This window comes from Rhinatrema bivittatum, chromosome 1, assembly GCF_901001135.1.
Source record: "Rhinatrema bivittatum chromosome 1, aRhiBiv1.1, whole genome shotgun sequence".
Classification (NCBI taxonomy): domain Eukaryota; kingdom Metazoa; phylum Chordata; class Amphibia; order Gymnophiona; family Rhinatrematidae; genus Rhinatrema; species Rhinatrema bivittatum.
In genome coordinates this window covers 759,672,603-759,690,556 of record NC_042615.1, presented here as the reverse complement: position 1 = coordinate 759,690,556, position 17,954 = coordinate 759,672,603, and positions in this window count along the sequence as shown.

The window sequence follows — 17,954 nt, the reverse complement described above, 5'->3', positions numbered from 1 at the left end:
TTCAAATCTTGTGTATAACTTGATACTGTTGAAGCACATGTTAACAGTTTATTGCTTTCAATTTCAGCAGGATCCTGGTTGATGGTCTTGTCCTTGCATACTTTGGCTGATAATATAGTCAAGGGGGTTGCAGCAATGAATGTCAACACTAAGTAGTTTTTGAATTGAGATGTCACTATTTCAGGTCTGATTTTCTGAAGAGAGCTGTCCTTCAGAGACCAGGGAGTCCTGCTTGGCCCTTCACCTCCCCCTCCCCTTCTTTCGCCTATATACCAGCAGTGAATGGGGGGGGGGGGGCAGAGGGTTGTGAAGGGGGAGACAGCCCCTGCATTCAGCAGCTCTGATTTTCTGAAGAGAGCTGTCCTTAAGAGACAAGGGAGTCCTGCTTGGCCCTTCACCTCCCCTTTCCCTTCCCTTTGTCAAGCTAACAACCGTTTCCATTTCCCATCCCCCATATATTAAACCATCACCTCAGTGGGAACCTTGGTAACATCAATAGATAAGAGAGCAGCCAATAGGAATACATATTCCTTCCTAACTGACCTTAACTGAACTGAAAAGTGTCAAAATGTTTCATTTTCTGTTAGTGCGCATTAACAATGGGTAGTGCGCACTAACTTCCTTTTAGTTCGCACTAACTCCCGTTAGTGCGCAATAACCCAATTAACGATTTTTTTACGATAAATCAGGGGAATTTCTATTGTATCGCACTCTTTGATTAATGGCGATATTAAAAATATCGGACGATAATTTAAATTGTTAAAAAACGATTCACATCCCTATTAGTTATTCCAATTCCAGCTCCAGTACAAGTTTCACCGAGAGATGTTATGGAGGAGTCTAATCACATGCCAGTATCTGGGGATATATCCCTTTAGGATAAATAGAAAGTTGTGGTGGGAATAGATTCTAAATTATCCAATTCAGATTCTCAATTGTGTCTTCGTTAGATATTATTATTTACAATTTGCAATCAGCATCAACTGCAGGAATTAAAGATAGGGTTTTTCTTTATTCTAAATGTGAACCCATGGAAAACAGATTAAGGTCTAATAATCTTCTTCTGTTGAATTTTCCTATTTCCCATCTCATATCAGGCAAGGAATATTTTAAGAAATATGTGGTTGAAGTGCTACAATCCCTGCCAGTGAAGACATTTTTGATAAATAATTCTTATTATATACCTGATAAAAAGAGAGTTTCTGGCAGTGGGTCAAGGGAGGTAGATGTGCTGCTCCCTGCCCCCAGCCCAGATCTCTCTTTATTCCTATAGTCTTCTGATGATAATGTTCCGTCTAGAGCTACTTTTGTTTCTTTTGCTTTGACTGTGGATAAAGAAGTGTTTTTTAAACAATACTTTAACTATAAGGGATCTTTATTCTGTGGTCATAGAGTTATGGCATTCCCTGATAGGGATGTGCATCGGGTGCCCGATTGTTTGCGCTTTCGGGTTCGTTTGGCCGTGGGAAAATCACGTTTTCCCGCGGATCGGCTTTTTTTTTAGTAAAAAATCGTTTTTCGGCTTAGTGCGCGCTAACGGGAGTTAGCGCGCACTAACAAAAAATAACAAAAATAAACATTTTTTTGTTAGTGCGCGCTAACTCCCGTTAGCGTGCACTAAGTCAAAAAATGATTTTTCATGAAAAATCAGGGAAAATGTGGTCGCACGATATTTTAATTCGTTATAAAAACGATTCACATCCCTGTTCCCTGATGTCTCTATGGAGATCCAGCTCAGAAGGAAGCATTTCCTTCAGTTAAAACCTCGTGTTCTCTCACTTGGTTCTTTGTTTTATTTAAGTACTCACTCACTCCTCCTCCCTACTTGTCACACATCAGCTGACATTGTGTTGCAAGAGTCACCAAGTACACAGTGTAGTGCAACAGAACGATTGGATACAGTACAAGTGAAGCTCCTACACTGTTTAGGAATCAGTGGCCCGTCCCTTTGTAGACAGATATAGGCGGAGCTCATCTAGCTTTGCACAGAAAAGGTATGGGCAATAGATAGCAAAATGTACCGTTCCTGCGTGTACACAGCACAGAAGGAGTGATAAAAAGGGGGGGGGGGGGGGGGAGTTGGTGTGCCAACCTCTATGTCAACTGTGCATGATATGAAATACTGAGAAGTGCTAACAGTGACAAAAAAATGGTACTCTAAAATAGGATGTTTCCAATGCCTGTGTGACGTGTCAAGCTTGCCACGACCTACCACTCCCCCACACTCAAAGCCATGCACAAGGAATTATCAGTACATGCAGCGGGTAAAGCTGCATGACGGTAAGCACTATCTTTCTTAATCATCCCTATAGGCCAAGCATAACCTACTCCTTTACAGTGCCTGTACCATGCAGCACAGCATTCCCACATTCACTGGGCATTTTCTCAAGCTGCACAACCCCCCTCCATGCATTTCCAAGGGTCTGTGCCATGCGTAGTTGTGGGTGGCCAGCACAACCCATAAACACTGCATTATTTGGACCACTCCAATTAGTGTGAGTGTGTGTGTGTGTGTGTGGGGGGGGGGGGGGGGGGGGAGTCGAAGGTGTGAAAAACTGCCAAATGTGCAGTATCACATTCAAGTTCTCCAGTATACTTGATGTGTCACCATGGCCACCTGCACACCTCTGCCCCTCAATGAACAGTACTTCTCCTCCGTTCCCCTCGTAAAGAACCCTTGTAAATGTTGTAAACTATCTTGCGATATTTTGCCATTGTTACTTCTTCGTTCAATTAGAGTTCCTATTTCATTTCGCTCTGCTGCCCTATCCTTTCCAGCTGCTCTCGCCCCTACCCCCCGCTACTCCCTGCTCTCGTCTGCTCCCCCTCTTCCCCCCCATGTTCATTGTATGTTCTGCCTGTCTAAGTTTTTTGTAAACCGGCCTGATGTGTTCCACGAAGGTTGGTATATTAAAAGTGTTAAATAAATAAATAAATAAATATAAACAGTGAGTGTACTTGTTAAAAATGAGCATTAAAGGTTTAAGACCATTCTACCGCTATCAATATGATGCCCTCTTAGATGCACACCCTCTCCAGAGGGCAACCACTCCATCATAGCTGTGCAAAAGGTGTCTGTGCTCTATTTAGGGACACACACTGCCTGCTAAGGTGTATTGAAATGCAGGCCCAAGGGAGCAACCTTCGACCCTGGGCCACCCTCATACACCGAGTGAGCAAGCCACACACACAGCACATCAGTTACCAAGTGTCACACTCACTTATGTTAGCAGTAGGGACTACAAGCTGCAGTCCCTGCACGTACACATGTGCAAGGCCTATGTTCCAGCAATGTTTTCCATTAAACCAAAGACAGGTGTGTGGCAGCTTGCTGTAACAGGTCATACGTCTGTGTGACTCCTTCCTCCACAAACATTATCTATAGCTGCCCACAGGAAACACTTCTGTAACAGGCATCTATCACCCCTACTTAGTGTAAGATTCTGCCATGGGCCCCTGAATGGCTTAGGTGGCACAAAATGCCTGCTTGTCAAGATGGAAATACCTAAAGGACATCATCAGTCATGGCAAGCACATGACATCTGTGGGAGCAGTAGACCTTTACAATGAGTACGGAGTGGCGGTTACTGTGGAGGCAGCCTGTACGTTCATAACCTGTTCAGCTGACCACACTAGGTCAACAGAGAATGCAATACACAGAGGACTGCATGAACTGTGTAGGACTAGAGCAGGGCACCTCACTAATTACAGTAGAAGTGTGTAACAGTACTTACTGATGAGCCTACAGTATAGCAGCTGTTCTGCACTGCACAGACATGCTCACACGCATGTGCATCAGCAACAATAATCACCCATGAAAGCATGGAAATGTCTGCCATGATGCTGGTTACAGTACTATATACAAAGTGTTTTGGACCGGAGTGCTGAGGCAATGTGCTTTGGACAGGAGCGCTAAGATTTCATCTGCACTGTTACAAGTAATAGGTATAGGTTAATGGTGAAGATTGTGCACATGTTGAGGGAACAAACATATGTGTGTACTGCTGCAACCCACGACTATGCATAACCCATTATGACCTTCCAGCAACTTGCCATCTGCAGATGATAGTGAGCCTATGTGTGACATGCATATTTAAGGCATGTAAACCCTTAGCCTGCATGATGTGAACGTTTGATGAGGATAGAAGTGGCTGCAGTAAGAGTGGTTATAAAATAGGGATGTGCAGAGGGACGCCATACGTTGCATTCGGGATTCGTATTCGTCGGGGGGCAGATACGTTGCATTCGGCAAGGGGGACCCCTAATACGTTCATGCATTAATTCTTAATCATTTCCCGGCTAAAATTGAATTAACTACAACCCCCCACCCTCCTTACCCCCCACAAGACTTGCCAAACGTCCTTGGTGGTCCAGCAGGGGTTCGGGAGTGACCTCCTGCACTCAGGCCTGTCGGCTGCCAGTATTCAAATTGTGCCGATAGCCTTTGCCCTCACTATGTCACAGGGACCGACCAATGGCACCGATAGCCCCTGTGACATCGTAAGGGCAAAGGCTATCGGCGCCATATTGATTACTGGCAGCCGACGGCCCTAGTGCAGGAGATCGCTCCCGGACCCCCGCTGGACCACTAGGGACTTTTGACAAGTCTTGGGGGACCCTCCTGACCCCCCCAAGACTTGCTAAAAGTCCCTGGTGGTCCGGCAGGGGTCCGGGAGTGATCTCCTGCCCTCGGGCCGTCGGCTGCCGGTAATCAAAATGGCACTGATAGCCTTTGCCCTTACGATGTTACAGGGGCTACTGATGCCATTGGTCAGCCCATGTCACATGGTAGGAGCACAAGATGGCACCGGCCATCCATTGCTCCTACCATGTGATAGGGGCTGACCAATAGCACCGGTAGCCCCTGTGACATCGTAAGTTTAAAGGCTATCGGCGCCATTTTGAATCCCAGCAGCCGAGGGCATGAGTACAGGAGATGGCTCCCAGACCGCCCGCTGGACCACCAGGGAGTTTTGGGAAGGCTTGGGGGGGGGGGGTCAGGAGGGTGGGGGGTTTGTTTAAATTTGCTCCTTTAGATGGCCGAATAATTCGGCGAAGATTCATTGTATTCGTGGGGAATCGCGATTCGTTTCACTTCCCCACGAATACAACGAATATGGCCCTATACGTTGCGGATTACCAATACATAGGAAACGAATGCAGACCCCTATTATAAACTATATTGTCATGGTGACATGTCAGAGATCATTGGAATTTACAAGTGAAGACTGGACAGTAGCAGATTCACTATCCTGCCTTCACTCACCTGCAAGTGCATCCTCCTATAGGTTTCCCAAGAAAGCAACGCCACCTACAGAACATCATGACAGCCAAGACCCTAACCGTATGCACATCAGTTGTGATACATTTCACAGCTTGCTGTACTAGGGTGCATGCATGTAGGAGTGCATGCATTGAGAAAGCAGAATGCTACCTTTGAAGGAGCTATGCACATACTAAAAACTGCACCAGGTAGCACAGTCACTTTCAGCCAGACTGTAATGGAAGGTATGATCCCAAAGTAATGTGATGTGTGCAGTATTGTGGCCACCTGTCCTGAATGTGAAGTAAGTACACGCTGCCATTTCATGACATCTCCCTAATGGCATGGAAGCAACACCAACTCTCTATACCTGCAGGCATGCCAGGTACACAATGGCTAGATGTACATATGCTGCAAAGTGGCATGCGGTTATAAATCCGAGTATGACCTCACTCTTTAAGTGATCAGGCACTGGTGTGACAGTGGCCTGGGAATGTCCTTGAGACTGTGAGCACACCCATTGCAGAGGTATAACTTCACCTGCACATGCTTAAGCACTTCCAAATGATGGTGTAATATTAGCTATCTGCCAGTACAACATTTAAATGTGTTCCTCTTACTTAACCCTGCACGTTGCACCTTCACTGTTATTTCAGATTTACAGCATTTGTGTAGCTGCTACTCTCCAAGGTCCAGGACCATATGGGGCACCACGGCAGTTATGCCACTATGAGATCCACATGTGACCGGAAGAAAGAGGTACGCTGCTGAGGGCTCGCGGTTCATATCGTGCTAGATAGGCCACCAAGTATAATAACATAGGTGCCTCGTTTACTTTCACTATCAGGCAGAACACATGGTGACAGCCACATGTCAATCATGTTATGTTTACAAGCAAAACTTTATTTATAGTATTTATTTATTTATTTATTCATTCATTTAATTAATTAATTAATTAATTAAAGATTTTATATACCGGCGGTCGTTGGGAACATCTCATCGGTTTACATGAAAACTGAATGCAGCAAACATGCTTTACGTAAAACAAAGAACCGAAGACAGAACAGAGAATACGAGGTGGCAAATTTAGTACAGTGTAATGGAGCATTACCAAGACAAATCCTGAGCAGCCATATGTGTTTTATGCTACACAGGTACCTACACAGCCAAGCAGTGAGAGAAAGAAAAGGGATAGCGGGTAGAGCAGCAGCTAAGAGGTTTGAGGCGGATCTCCCCTGGAAGGGGAAGAGGTCCATGAGGCCTATCAGCAAAGTGTATTTGTACAAGGTTTTGCCTAGTCTGGCTGCCATTCAGGAGCTTGCCATGCAAGGAGACATGGGGGATCCCATGGGAGATCAGGACGTAGGTCCATTGGTAGTCCGTGGCGTATAGCCACATTATGGAAAACACAGCACAGCAACACAATCTTAGCAATTTTGGGTGGGGCATACATTAAAGCTTCACTCGCGCTTAGGAGGAAGAAATTCCTGGCTTTAAGAAAATATGTGCTGAAAAGGGTGTCAAGGATACTCCTGTATCCTTGCAAGGATACTCCTGTATCCTTGCAAGTGCGCAATAAAACTGAATGGGCAGAGATATCAATACACTGACCCTGAACACCTTGGAGCACTTTTGGGGTTGAAAAGAATGGCAACTAAAGGGAACTGGGGAATTAACTTACATAATTTCATATTAGGTTGTTTAAAATAAAAAATGCTCTAAATGGATATACTTCTCTTCTTTTTCTGGTAAAAAATACAGAATATGTACTAGGAAAATTGATTGAAATATTATAATATTTCCTTTTTTTTTATTGTTACATAAATCTGTAATTTCAGTTGCAAGTATGATACTTGTATTGTAAATCAAAACCTTGATAAATAAAGAATTTAAACAAAAAAAAAAAAGCTTCACTCGTCTTGTCCAAACACTGAAAGCGACTTTTCAGAAGGTTGAAGGTGCGTTGTATGATGCAACAGATAGCATATAAGGCCTCGTTGTATCTCATCTCTGCTGGCGTGCTTGGCATGTAATTGGGGTGAGAAGCCAGGACCTACAACCATACCCTGAGTCTCCTGCGGCAATGACAGAAGAAAGGCATGAATGCTAGAATTCTCAGTTGCAGATGTGAGTGGCTAACCACAGCATCCATTAAGACTGTATAAGGTAGCCTATACCTTTGCTGAGCCTTAGAACCTGATTAGTGTTGCCTAACAGCATTTTAGATTGTTGTTGGCCGCTTTATGTGCAGGCAATCTATTGTCAAAAGGAGCTCATCGGTTCATGTCTACACCATTTCAAGTGGGTATTGGAAGGATTGCATGACAGGCTCTCGCAGCCCAGCAAAGGCTACTGGTGTGTAGCTGCCTGCCAATCTTGACTACATATGTAAGAGGTGACACATCTGTGCTACCAGCAAATGCCTTACTTCATGCTGTGCAGGCGAATGTCCGTGGCAGCTATGCAGTCTGTCCTGCATAGAAACCCATTAGTGAGCCCACACAGATGATACGGCAGGCCAGCAACATGCACTGCAGACTGCTCGTGGTACAGGTGTGTGAGGCTGTACAGACACTGTGTGTGACTATCTTCCTGATGCCTCAGTAACGGACCATATGTGATGGTGCTGTGCCGGCAGTGTGGACAGTGCACAGTTCAGATTCATCTGACACATTGTGACAGCTCCCAAGGGGAGGATATGAACGGTGCCTTTTAGGCTATAAAGACCTGCTACGTATATAGTGGCTCCTCATTGCTAAAGTAGTGCGGTATTTGACATGGTATATGGAGGGCAGCAAAGAGTTTGGTGAGGTCAGGGACAGAGCGGGACCTTGCGGTGACTGGATCAAGATCCCCTCGGATGTCTTTATATAATTCCAGATTGCCCGAGAGCTGAGGCAATACCTGCTAACCACAAAGTCCTCAGGCATGCCCAGCAAGTATGTTTGTGGAAGAAAGATACAATCTCTGTATCTCCCGTGCCATGGCCACCTGTGTGCCGGCCGCTGGGCTGGGGCCTGAGCCTGTGGCAGTAGAGCCTGTTTCTGCGCTGCTGATATTGCCCTTGGACGTCTCAGAAGTGGTCTTGGCTGTGGTTCAGGTTGTTCTTCTTCCACATGTTGTCGTCTGTGGCGAGCTGGCGAGGCATGAAGTATGTTTGTAGAAGTACACTTGACAGTGACAAAATGGTGTTAGGGGAAGGTTGACCTGGTAAAAACAGTCATTTTTATTAGTCCAGGAAGGCTGTGTGGGGATTGTTTGCAGTGTTTACATTGCGCGATAGGTGCCGCAATAATACATGGGCCGTGATAATATAGTGGGCAACGATACTGCCCACGATAAACACTTTTCAGACTGTACCACCAAGGGAAAAGGTGTAGATATTACCCACATTACTAACCCGTGATAATGTGCGATTCCTATCGCACGCCATGGTACCACCCCCTACTTTATATTTATCCCACCCCCAACTCCTCCCCATTGTTATTACTTAAGATTGGAGTCATCTCCTGCTTGAGGGTTTGAGAAATTTTAAATGGTGCTATATTTTTGCTTTATTATTCTATTTCTTTCTCTTTATTTTCTGCATATGATACATTAATTTTTCCTTATATTTATTTATTTTATTTATTTAAGATATTTTTAGCTTGCTGATAGTGAACCAGCTGAGATAAGTGGGTCACAATATATAATAAAAATCACAAAAAAATAACAATAATATTTTACAAAAATAAACAAAAGACTAACCATCATCCTGAAAAAGATAAGCACAGTACCTAAACCACTGCTGTTAGAGCTGCCCGAAAGCCTCTAGGAACAGGTATGTCTTCAGTTGTTTGCAAAAGATCTTAATGTCGTTAATAGCCCGCAAAACAGGCAGCGAATTCCACATCATTGGCCCTATCACAGAGAAAGCTCTATTGCAAGATTCCTTACGGCGAACATTTCTGTTAGAAGAGCTCCCAAATAACCCATTCCCTGGGAGCGAAGAGCTCTCGCAGGAGTGTTCGATTGAAGCAGTTTCAGTAAATATGAGGTGCCAATCAACAATGGTTTTAAAGACCAGCACTAGATCTTAAATTGCTGATGGAGCGGCAACCTATACAAATCCCTCAAAAGGGAGGTAAAGTGTTCCCACGGATGCTTCTTATTAAAAAATAGTTGGAACCTCATAAATAAATAATATAAAACCACTAAAGTAGCATAATAACGTGGTAGATGATGACAATCCATCCAGCAACTCCTGCCCACACCACCAAGGATGTCTCTCAGCTGCCACACACAGAACATGTCTATCTGCAAGACGCCACTCCCCATTCAGGACAGCCCCCCCTCGTTCTCTTCCTCTGCACGCCACCATTTTGGGTAGATGGCTAAGTACACAAGATCTCTCCCTTCCCATGCTTAACCACAAGGCTTTTAAATATTCTAAATAGCTATCAATACTAGAATGGCTGTTCCCTCAGCATCCAGCCTCCTAAGTCCAGTCTGCTTGATATAATTCAGCTAGGTGAGCACCCAGTTAATTCTATCATCGCAGCCTGACAAGAAGACCCAGCTGCATTGTTTCTTGCATTTCTGTGAGGACTCCTATTTATATTTATTTATTTAAAATATTTATATTCCGCCCCCTTTCAATAACATTTCATATTACTAATTTGGTATTCATTCTGCCAATAATAACTCTAGTTATTGAATTGCTTGGAGTGCTTTAAACATTTTTAGCAAGTGCTGCTAGGTTATCCTTCTGCTATCCCTTCATTGTTACGCAACAAAGTCAGAGAAAACTTCTTTTCTTTTCAGTTCAGCTGCTAGTCTATTATTCATGAAATTCACATGCATATGTTTTATGCATGTGAACCCAGATACAGTAAACCAGATAGCATATTTATGATTTATTTCTCAGGTACTCAATACTTGCTAGAGTGCTAGATTTCTCAATAGGTAAGAGAAGCATATTAAATTTATGTAAAAATTTAACTGCATTGTCTTGCAAGGAGATCCCAAAAGTCCATGTCCTTTACTAGTCTTTCAATACCTCTTTCCATCCCGTTCTTCTCCTATTCCTTTTACTCTATTATACTATTTTCCTGTTACCCTGCTCCATTACCCACCCTCACCCACCCTCACCTACTTTCTCCTCCTACATCTGTTCTGTTTATTTTACTCAACAATGTACAACCTCTTTTCCCTGAACCATAGTCTTTTCCCTCCCTAAATACTACTCTTGTAACTTCTGTGCTAATATGTTATAGTCCTGTTAGACTAACTACCTCAAAATGTACTACTAGACTAATTACTCAATTCCGGTATTACCTATATACCTATACCATGTATGTTTGTAAACTATATATACCATAAACTCTATAAATAATCCTGTATAAATAATCTATCAATTTATAAATATTTTCCATTTATATATTATCTATTCGTTACAGTTAATCTTAAATGCTTAACCGAATTTTCTATTACACACGTATTTAATGTTATTATAGTTCTATAGTTCTATGTTTCATGTAAAGGACCTGCCCCCCAATGGCACCCTATCTGTTTTATGTAAACCGGTATGATGTGCAAACGGCTATCAGTATATAAAAATGTTAAAATAAACAAATAAATAAATAAATAGTCAGGTATGTGTCTCCACTGATACAATGAATACAGATACAACCATATACCTGTGTATATTTCAACACCAATTTTTATTTACCATTTAATTCTCCATTTATAATTTAATACCACAAACATTTAAAATTAAACAACACTCATCATTCACACTACATACATCCACAAGTTATAATATTGCACCTATCACTAATACAATATTATACCTATTACTAACACATTAAAATACATACATTTAGGGGTAGATTTTAAAAAAAAGCACGATCGGGTACTTTTGTTGGCGCACCAGGCGCAAACAAAGGTACGCTGGATTTTATAAGATAAGCATGTAGCCGCGCGTATCTTATAAAATCCTGGATCGGCGCGCGCAAGGCTGCCGATTTTGGGCAGCCGGCGCTCGCCGAGCCGCACAGCCTGCCTCCGTTCCCTCCGAGGCCGCTCCGAAATTGGAGCGGCCTCAGAGGGAACTTTCTTATGCCCTCCTCTCACCTTCCCCTCCTTTCCCCTACCTAACCCACCCCCCCGGCCCTATCTAAACCCCCCCCTACCTTTATCCATGGATTTACGCCTCCCGGAGGGACACGTAAATCCACGCGCGCCAGCAGGCTGCTGGCGCGCCGAGACCCGACCCGGGGGCGGTTCCGAAGGGTGCGGCCACGCCCCCGGAATGCCCCGGGCCGAAACCACGCCCCTGGGCCCGCCCCCGAAATGCCGCGTCCCATCCCCAAAACGCCGCGTCGTTCGACCACGCCCCCTGACACGCCCCTTCAGAAAACCCTGGGACTTACGCGCGTCCCGGGGCTCTGTGCGCGCCGGCGGCCTATGCAAAATAGGTGCGCCGGCGCGCAAGGCCCTGCTCGTGTAAATCCAGGCGGATTTACGCGAGCAGGGCTTTTAAAATCCGCCCGATATTGCACATATTTATTATACAATAATTGTAAACATGACTCTTTGTCCATTCCTATCCTGCTTCATCCATTATTCAAATTTCATTTATAACAGACAGAAAACACCAGCACTATACTCTTTACTTCGTTTCCTTCCCGATTAATTCCATGAAACTCCCTTGTTCCGTTCCTTTTTCCAAGGGAAAAGGGAGTTTCATGGAATTAATCGGGAAGGAAACGAAGTAAAGAGTATAGTGCTGGTGTTTTCTGTCTGTTATAAATGAAATTTGAATAATGGATGAAGCAGGATAGGAATGGACAAAGAGTCATGTTTACAATTAGGGGCGGATTTTCAAAGGCCTGCGCGTGCCGGCGCGCCTATTTTGCATAGGCCGCCGGCGCGCGTAAAGCCCCGGGACGCGCATAAGTCCCGGGGCTTTTGTAAGGGGGCATGTCGGGGGCGGGGCCTACTGACGCGGCTTTTCGGGGGCGGGCCGTGGTGTTTCGGGGGCGGGCCCGGGGGCGTGGTGCCGGCCCGGGGGCGTGGTCGAGGCCTCCGGACCAGCCCCCGGGACCGGAGGATGGAGCGGGGCTGCCAGCCGACGCGCGCAAAGTTACGCCTGCTTCCAGCAGGCGTAACTTTACCGACAAAGGTAAGGGGGGGGTTAGATAGGGCCGAGGGGGTGGGTTAGGTAGGGGAAGGGAGGGGAAGGTGCGGGGAGGGCGAAGGAAAGTTCCTTCCGAGGCCGCTCCAAAATCGGAGCGGCCTTGGAGAGAACGGAGGCAGGCTGCGCGGCTCGGCGCACGCAGGATGCCGATTTTGCGCAGCCTTGCGCGGGCCGACTCCAGATTTTATAAGATACGCGCGGCTACGCGCGTATCTTATAAAATCAGGTGTACTTTTGTTCGCGCCTGCTGCGCGAACAAAAGTACGCACTCGCGCAACTTTTTAAAATCTGCCCCTTATTGTATAATAAATGATATGTGCAATATATGTATGTATTTTAATGTGTTAGTAATAGGTATAATATTGTATTAGTGATAGGTGCAATATTATAACTTGTGGATGAATGTGGTGTGAGTGATGAGTGTTGTTTAATTTTAAATGTTTGTGGTATTAAATCATAAATGGGAAATTAAATGGTAAATAAAAATTGGTGTTGAAATATACACAGGTATATGGTTGTATCTTTATTCATGTAAGAATAATACCTGTGGGTTGCCCATTTGTTGTTATGTGTATTTGTCCACTGATACAATGCCATGATGATGGCAGAGAGGAGGTGTAGTGGTTTTCTAGAGACTCCACATTGGGAGGAGTCCAATGTAGCTCCAAAGTACCTTGATGAGCTCAGACATTTCTGTGCTCTTTCTCTGAAGCAGTATAGGACTCAAGTTCAGATTTCCTGGAGATGCAGGAGAGTGAGTGAGTGCTTTGAGCAGCCATGAGGGGCTCTGAGCAAGAATCTGGTTTTGATTCTTAGTTATAGTTCCTAAACTTCTTGTTCCAGAGCCAATGCGTTGAAGAAATTGAAATGCATTTTGGAGTAGTCCCATTCCAAGGAATGTATGTTGGCCTACTGAAGAGGTTCTGTACCCAGGAGAGAGGTGACAGGAATTTCTTCTCAGCTTCCTTCAAGAAAAAGTTCAGAGGAGAATCATTGGAGTGAGAAGAATCTTATTCTTGTACAGGGAAACTGCCCTGCATTGTTTGTAGAGAAGGAGGAATCACCAGTGCGATTCAGGTAGGGATCCCATAGCCTGGAAGGTCTCTGTTATTATTCCTTCTGTTGAAATTTGTTGTGAGACGATGTCTGTCCAGCTAGAAGGAATTCACTTGACAGAGAAAAGTGGAATATATATATATATATATATGGAAGAATATCGCTATCTCATTGTATAGTCTGTTATAAACTACAACTCCTGATGAAGCAGTTTGTTCTGCGAAACTTCGGCTGTTTGTCGAGCTGGTTTGAGACTTTTGAAAGCGATGATACTTTTTAGACAATTGAACTGTTTTCAAAATTACATGATATAAAAATGAAGAAATAGAAGAAATGATAAAAAAAAGTAAAAATAGAAAATGCATGCCGCAGATGATTAGAGGTCCGGGCGGCCCCCACTTTGAATACACAGGGAGCACGCTTTCAGGCTTGATGATGCGGTTATAGATTTAACAAATAAGCGTCTAAAAAAATTGTTGATAAAAATCTTTGGGAGTGGCATTCAATAGAAGATTTCCTAAACAACATTTCCTTTTTGACAGTGATTTATAGTAGTGGAAATTATAATAGTTCTTTTTTTGGTTTGTTGTGACAGGATATTTGAAAGTTAGAGGAAACCTCTGTTAGTTGGTGAACTGCTTTTGTCTAATGAAATTTTGTCTGGAAATTTTGTTTCTCGTATGTGTAGAGACCACCTGTTCTCTACTAGATGGTCCTAGATCTCTACCTTTTAGTTAACCAGCTAGGAGGAACATAAGAACATAAGAACATAAGAAAATGCCATACTGGGTCAGACCAAGGGTCCGTCAAGCCCAGCATCCTGTTTCCAACAGTGGCCAATCCAGGCCATAAGAACCTGGCAAGTACCCAAAAACTAAGTCTATTCCATGTAACCATTGCTAATGGCAGTGGCTATTCTCTAAGTGAACTTAATAGCAGGTAATGGACTTCTCCTCCAAGAACTTATCCAATCCTTTTTTAAACACAGCTATACTAACTGCACGAACCACATTCTCTGGCAAAAATTCCAGAGTTTAATTGTGCGTTGAGTAAAAAAGAACTTTCTCCGATTAGTTTTAAATGTGCCCCATGCTAACTTCATGGAGTGTCCCCTAGTCCTTCTACTATCCGAAAGAGTAAATAACCGATTCACATCTACCCGTTCTAGACCTCTCATGATTTTAAACACCTCTATCATATCCCCCCTCAGCCGTCTCTTCTCCAAGCTGAAAAGTCCTAACCTCTTTAGTCTTTCCTCATAGGGGAGTTGTTCCATTCCCCTTATCATTTTGGTAGCCCTTCTCTGTACCTTCTCCATCGCAATTATATCTTTTTTGAGATGCGGCGACCAGAATTGTACACAGTATTCAAGGTGCGGTCTCACCATGGAGCGATACAGAGGCATTATGACATTTTCCGTTTTATTCATCATTCCTTTTCTAATAATTCCCAACATTCTGTTTGCTTTTTTGACTGCCGCAGCACACTGAACCGACGATTTCAATGAGTTATCCACTATGACACCTAGATCTCTTTCTTGGGTTGTAGCACCTAATATGGAACCCAACATCGTGTAATTATAGCATGGGTTATTTTTCCCTATATGCATCACCTTGCACTTATCCACATTAAATTTCATCTGCCATTTGGATGCCCAATTTTCCAGTCTCACAAGGTCTTCCTGCAATTTATCACAATCTGCTTGTGATTTAACTACTCTGCACAATTTTGTGTCATCTGCAAATTTGATTATCTCACTCGTCGTATTTCTTTCCAGATCATTTATAAATATATTGAACAGTAAGGGTCCCAATACAGATCCCTGAGGCACTCCACTGTCCACTCCCTTCCACTGAGAAAATTGCCCATTTAATCCTACTCTCTGTTTCCTGTCTTTTAGCCAGTTTGCAATCCACGAAAGGACATCGCCACCTATCCCATGACTTTTTACTTTTCCTAGAAGCCTCTCATGAGGAACTTTGTCAAACGCCTTCTGAAAATCCAAGTATACTATATCTACCAGTTCACCTTTATCCACATGTTTATTAACTCCTTCAAAAAAGTGAAGCAGATTTGTGAGGCAAGACTTGCCCTGGGTAAAGCCATGCTGACTTTGTTCCATTAAACCATGTCTTTCTATATGTTCTGTGATTTTGTTGTTTAGAACACTTTCCACTATTTTTCCTGGCACTGAAGTCAGGCTAACCGGTCTGTAGTTTCCCGGATTGCCCCTGGAGCCCTTTTTAAATATTGGGGTTACATTTGCTATCCTCCAGTCTTCAGGTACAATGGATGATTTTAATGATAAGTTACAAATTTTTACTAATAGGTCTGAAATTTCATTTTTTAGTTCCTTCAGAACTCTGGGGTGTATACCATCCGGTCCAGGTGATTTACTACTCTTCAGTTTGTCAATCAGGCCTACCACATCTTCTAGGTTCACCGTGATTTGATTCAGTCCATCTGAATCATTACCCATGAAAACCTTCTCCATTACGGGTACCTCCCCAACATCCTCTTCAGTAAACACCGAAGCAAAGAAATAATTTAATCTTTCCGCGATGGCCTTATCTTCTCTAAGTGCCCCTTTAACCCCTCGATCATCTAACGGTCCAACTGACTCCCTCACAGGCTTTCTGCTTCGGATATATTTAAAAAAGTTTTTACTGTGAGTTTTTGCCCCTACAGCCAACTTCTTTTCAAATTCTCTCTTAGCCTGTCTTATCAATGTCTTACATTTAACTTGCCAATGTTTATGCTTTATCCTATTTTCTTCTGTTGGATCCTTCTTCCAATTTTTGAATGAAGATCTTTTGGCTAAAATAGCTTCTTTCACCTCCCCTTTTAACCATGCCGGTAATTGTTTTGCCTTCTTTCCACCTTTCTTAATGTGTGGAATACATCTGGACTGTGCTTCTAGAATGGTATTTTTTAACAATGACCACGCCTCTTGGACATTTTTTACTTTTGTAGCTGCTCCTTTCAGTTTTTTTCTAACAATTTTTCTCATTTTATCAAAGTTTCCCTTTGAAAGTTTAGCACGAGAGCCTTGGATTTGCACACTGTTCCTTTTCCAGTCATTAAATCAAATTTGATCATATTATGATCACTATTGCCAAGTGGCCCCACCACCGTTACCTCTCTCACCAAGTCCTGTGCTCCACTGAGAATTAGATCTAAAATTGCTCCCTCTCTCGTCGGTTCCTGAACCAATTGCTCCATAAAGCTATCATTTATTCCATCCAGGAACGTTATCTCTCTAGCGTGACCCGATGATACATTTACCCAGTCTATATTGGGGTAATTAAAGTCTCCCATTATTACTGCACTACCAATTTGGTTAGCTTCCCTAATTTCTCTTAGCATTTCACTGTCCATCTCACCATCTTGACCAGGTGGACGGTAGTATACCCCTATCACTGTAGTCTTCCCTGATACACAAGGGATTTCTACCCATAAAGATTCAATTTTGTATTTAGTCTCATGCAGGATGTTTATCCTGTTGGACTCTATGCCATCCCGGACAGCATAGAAACCATCCTGCTCAGCACCTCCTCAGATGCCTGCTGAAAATGGTATCTCCTTAGTTTAGAAGGGGGGGGGGGCATTGATGGAGCAAGGTGATTAGCAAGTATGGTCATTTGAGTTTGGCTTTTTGGAAATGAAGGAGTGGTTTTCCAGTGCTCTTGACATATGGCCACCTTGCCTAACTGTCCTTCTTGTAAGGTGAAACTTCTGCAGTGCCCGCCTTGCCCATCAGGAACTGTCTCAGTTTTCAGTGAAGAAACTTTTCAGAGAAAGTTTTGAGATTTTTGGTTGCACCTTGGATGAGACCCTGGTTAGTGCTAGTGAGGGGTAAGCCCCAGATCCAGAGGCCAGGGGTGAGAAGACCTGTGTGCTCCTTTCCCTTCATTTCCTTACCCTCGGAGGAACTGCCGCCGTGCTCGCAGCCTCAAACGCCGATCCGCCGCCATCCAGCCAGCTAACCACGCCCGCTAGCCGGCCCGCCCGGAGCCCATCAGCCAATCCTACGAGGCCCTGAGGCCCTTTAAATTTCGACGGCAGCCCGGCGCCGCGCGCCGTGCGTCGCGCGCAGAAGGAGCGCGACAAAGGGGCCTGCCCCTTTGAGCGCCCCTTAGAGCAGCCCCGCAAGACAGCCCAGAAGAGTCTCGTGATTGTCATGATGTTTCCCAAGCAGACGCTGAATAACCGCAGCATGTTACAACGCTTGCCACGCACTTGCCAGAAAGTAACATTATAGCACATCGTATGTCCAACCCAAGCAAAGCCTTCCCAAACAATAACGCTGTGACCCTACAGAACAGAATCACCACCAGCATACAGCCAGACAACCTTACGGAGGACAGAACACGCTTCTAGCCGAACTAACAAACTTACATACACGTTAAGCAATCATCCATACCCCCCTCCAATCAGACAGACTCCTTCCTTCAT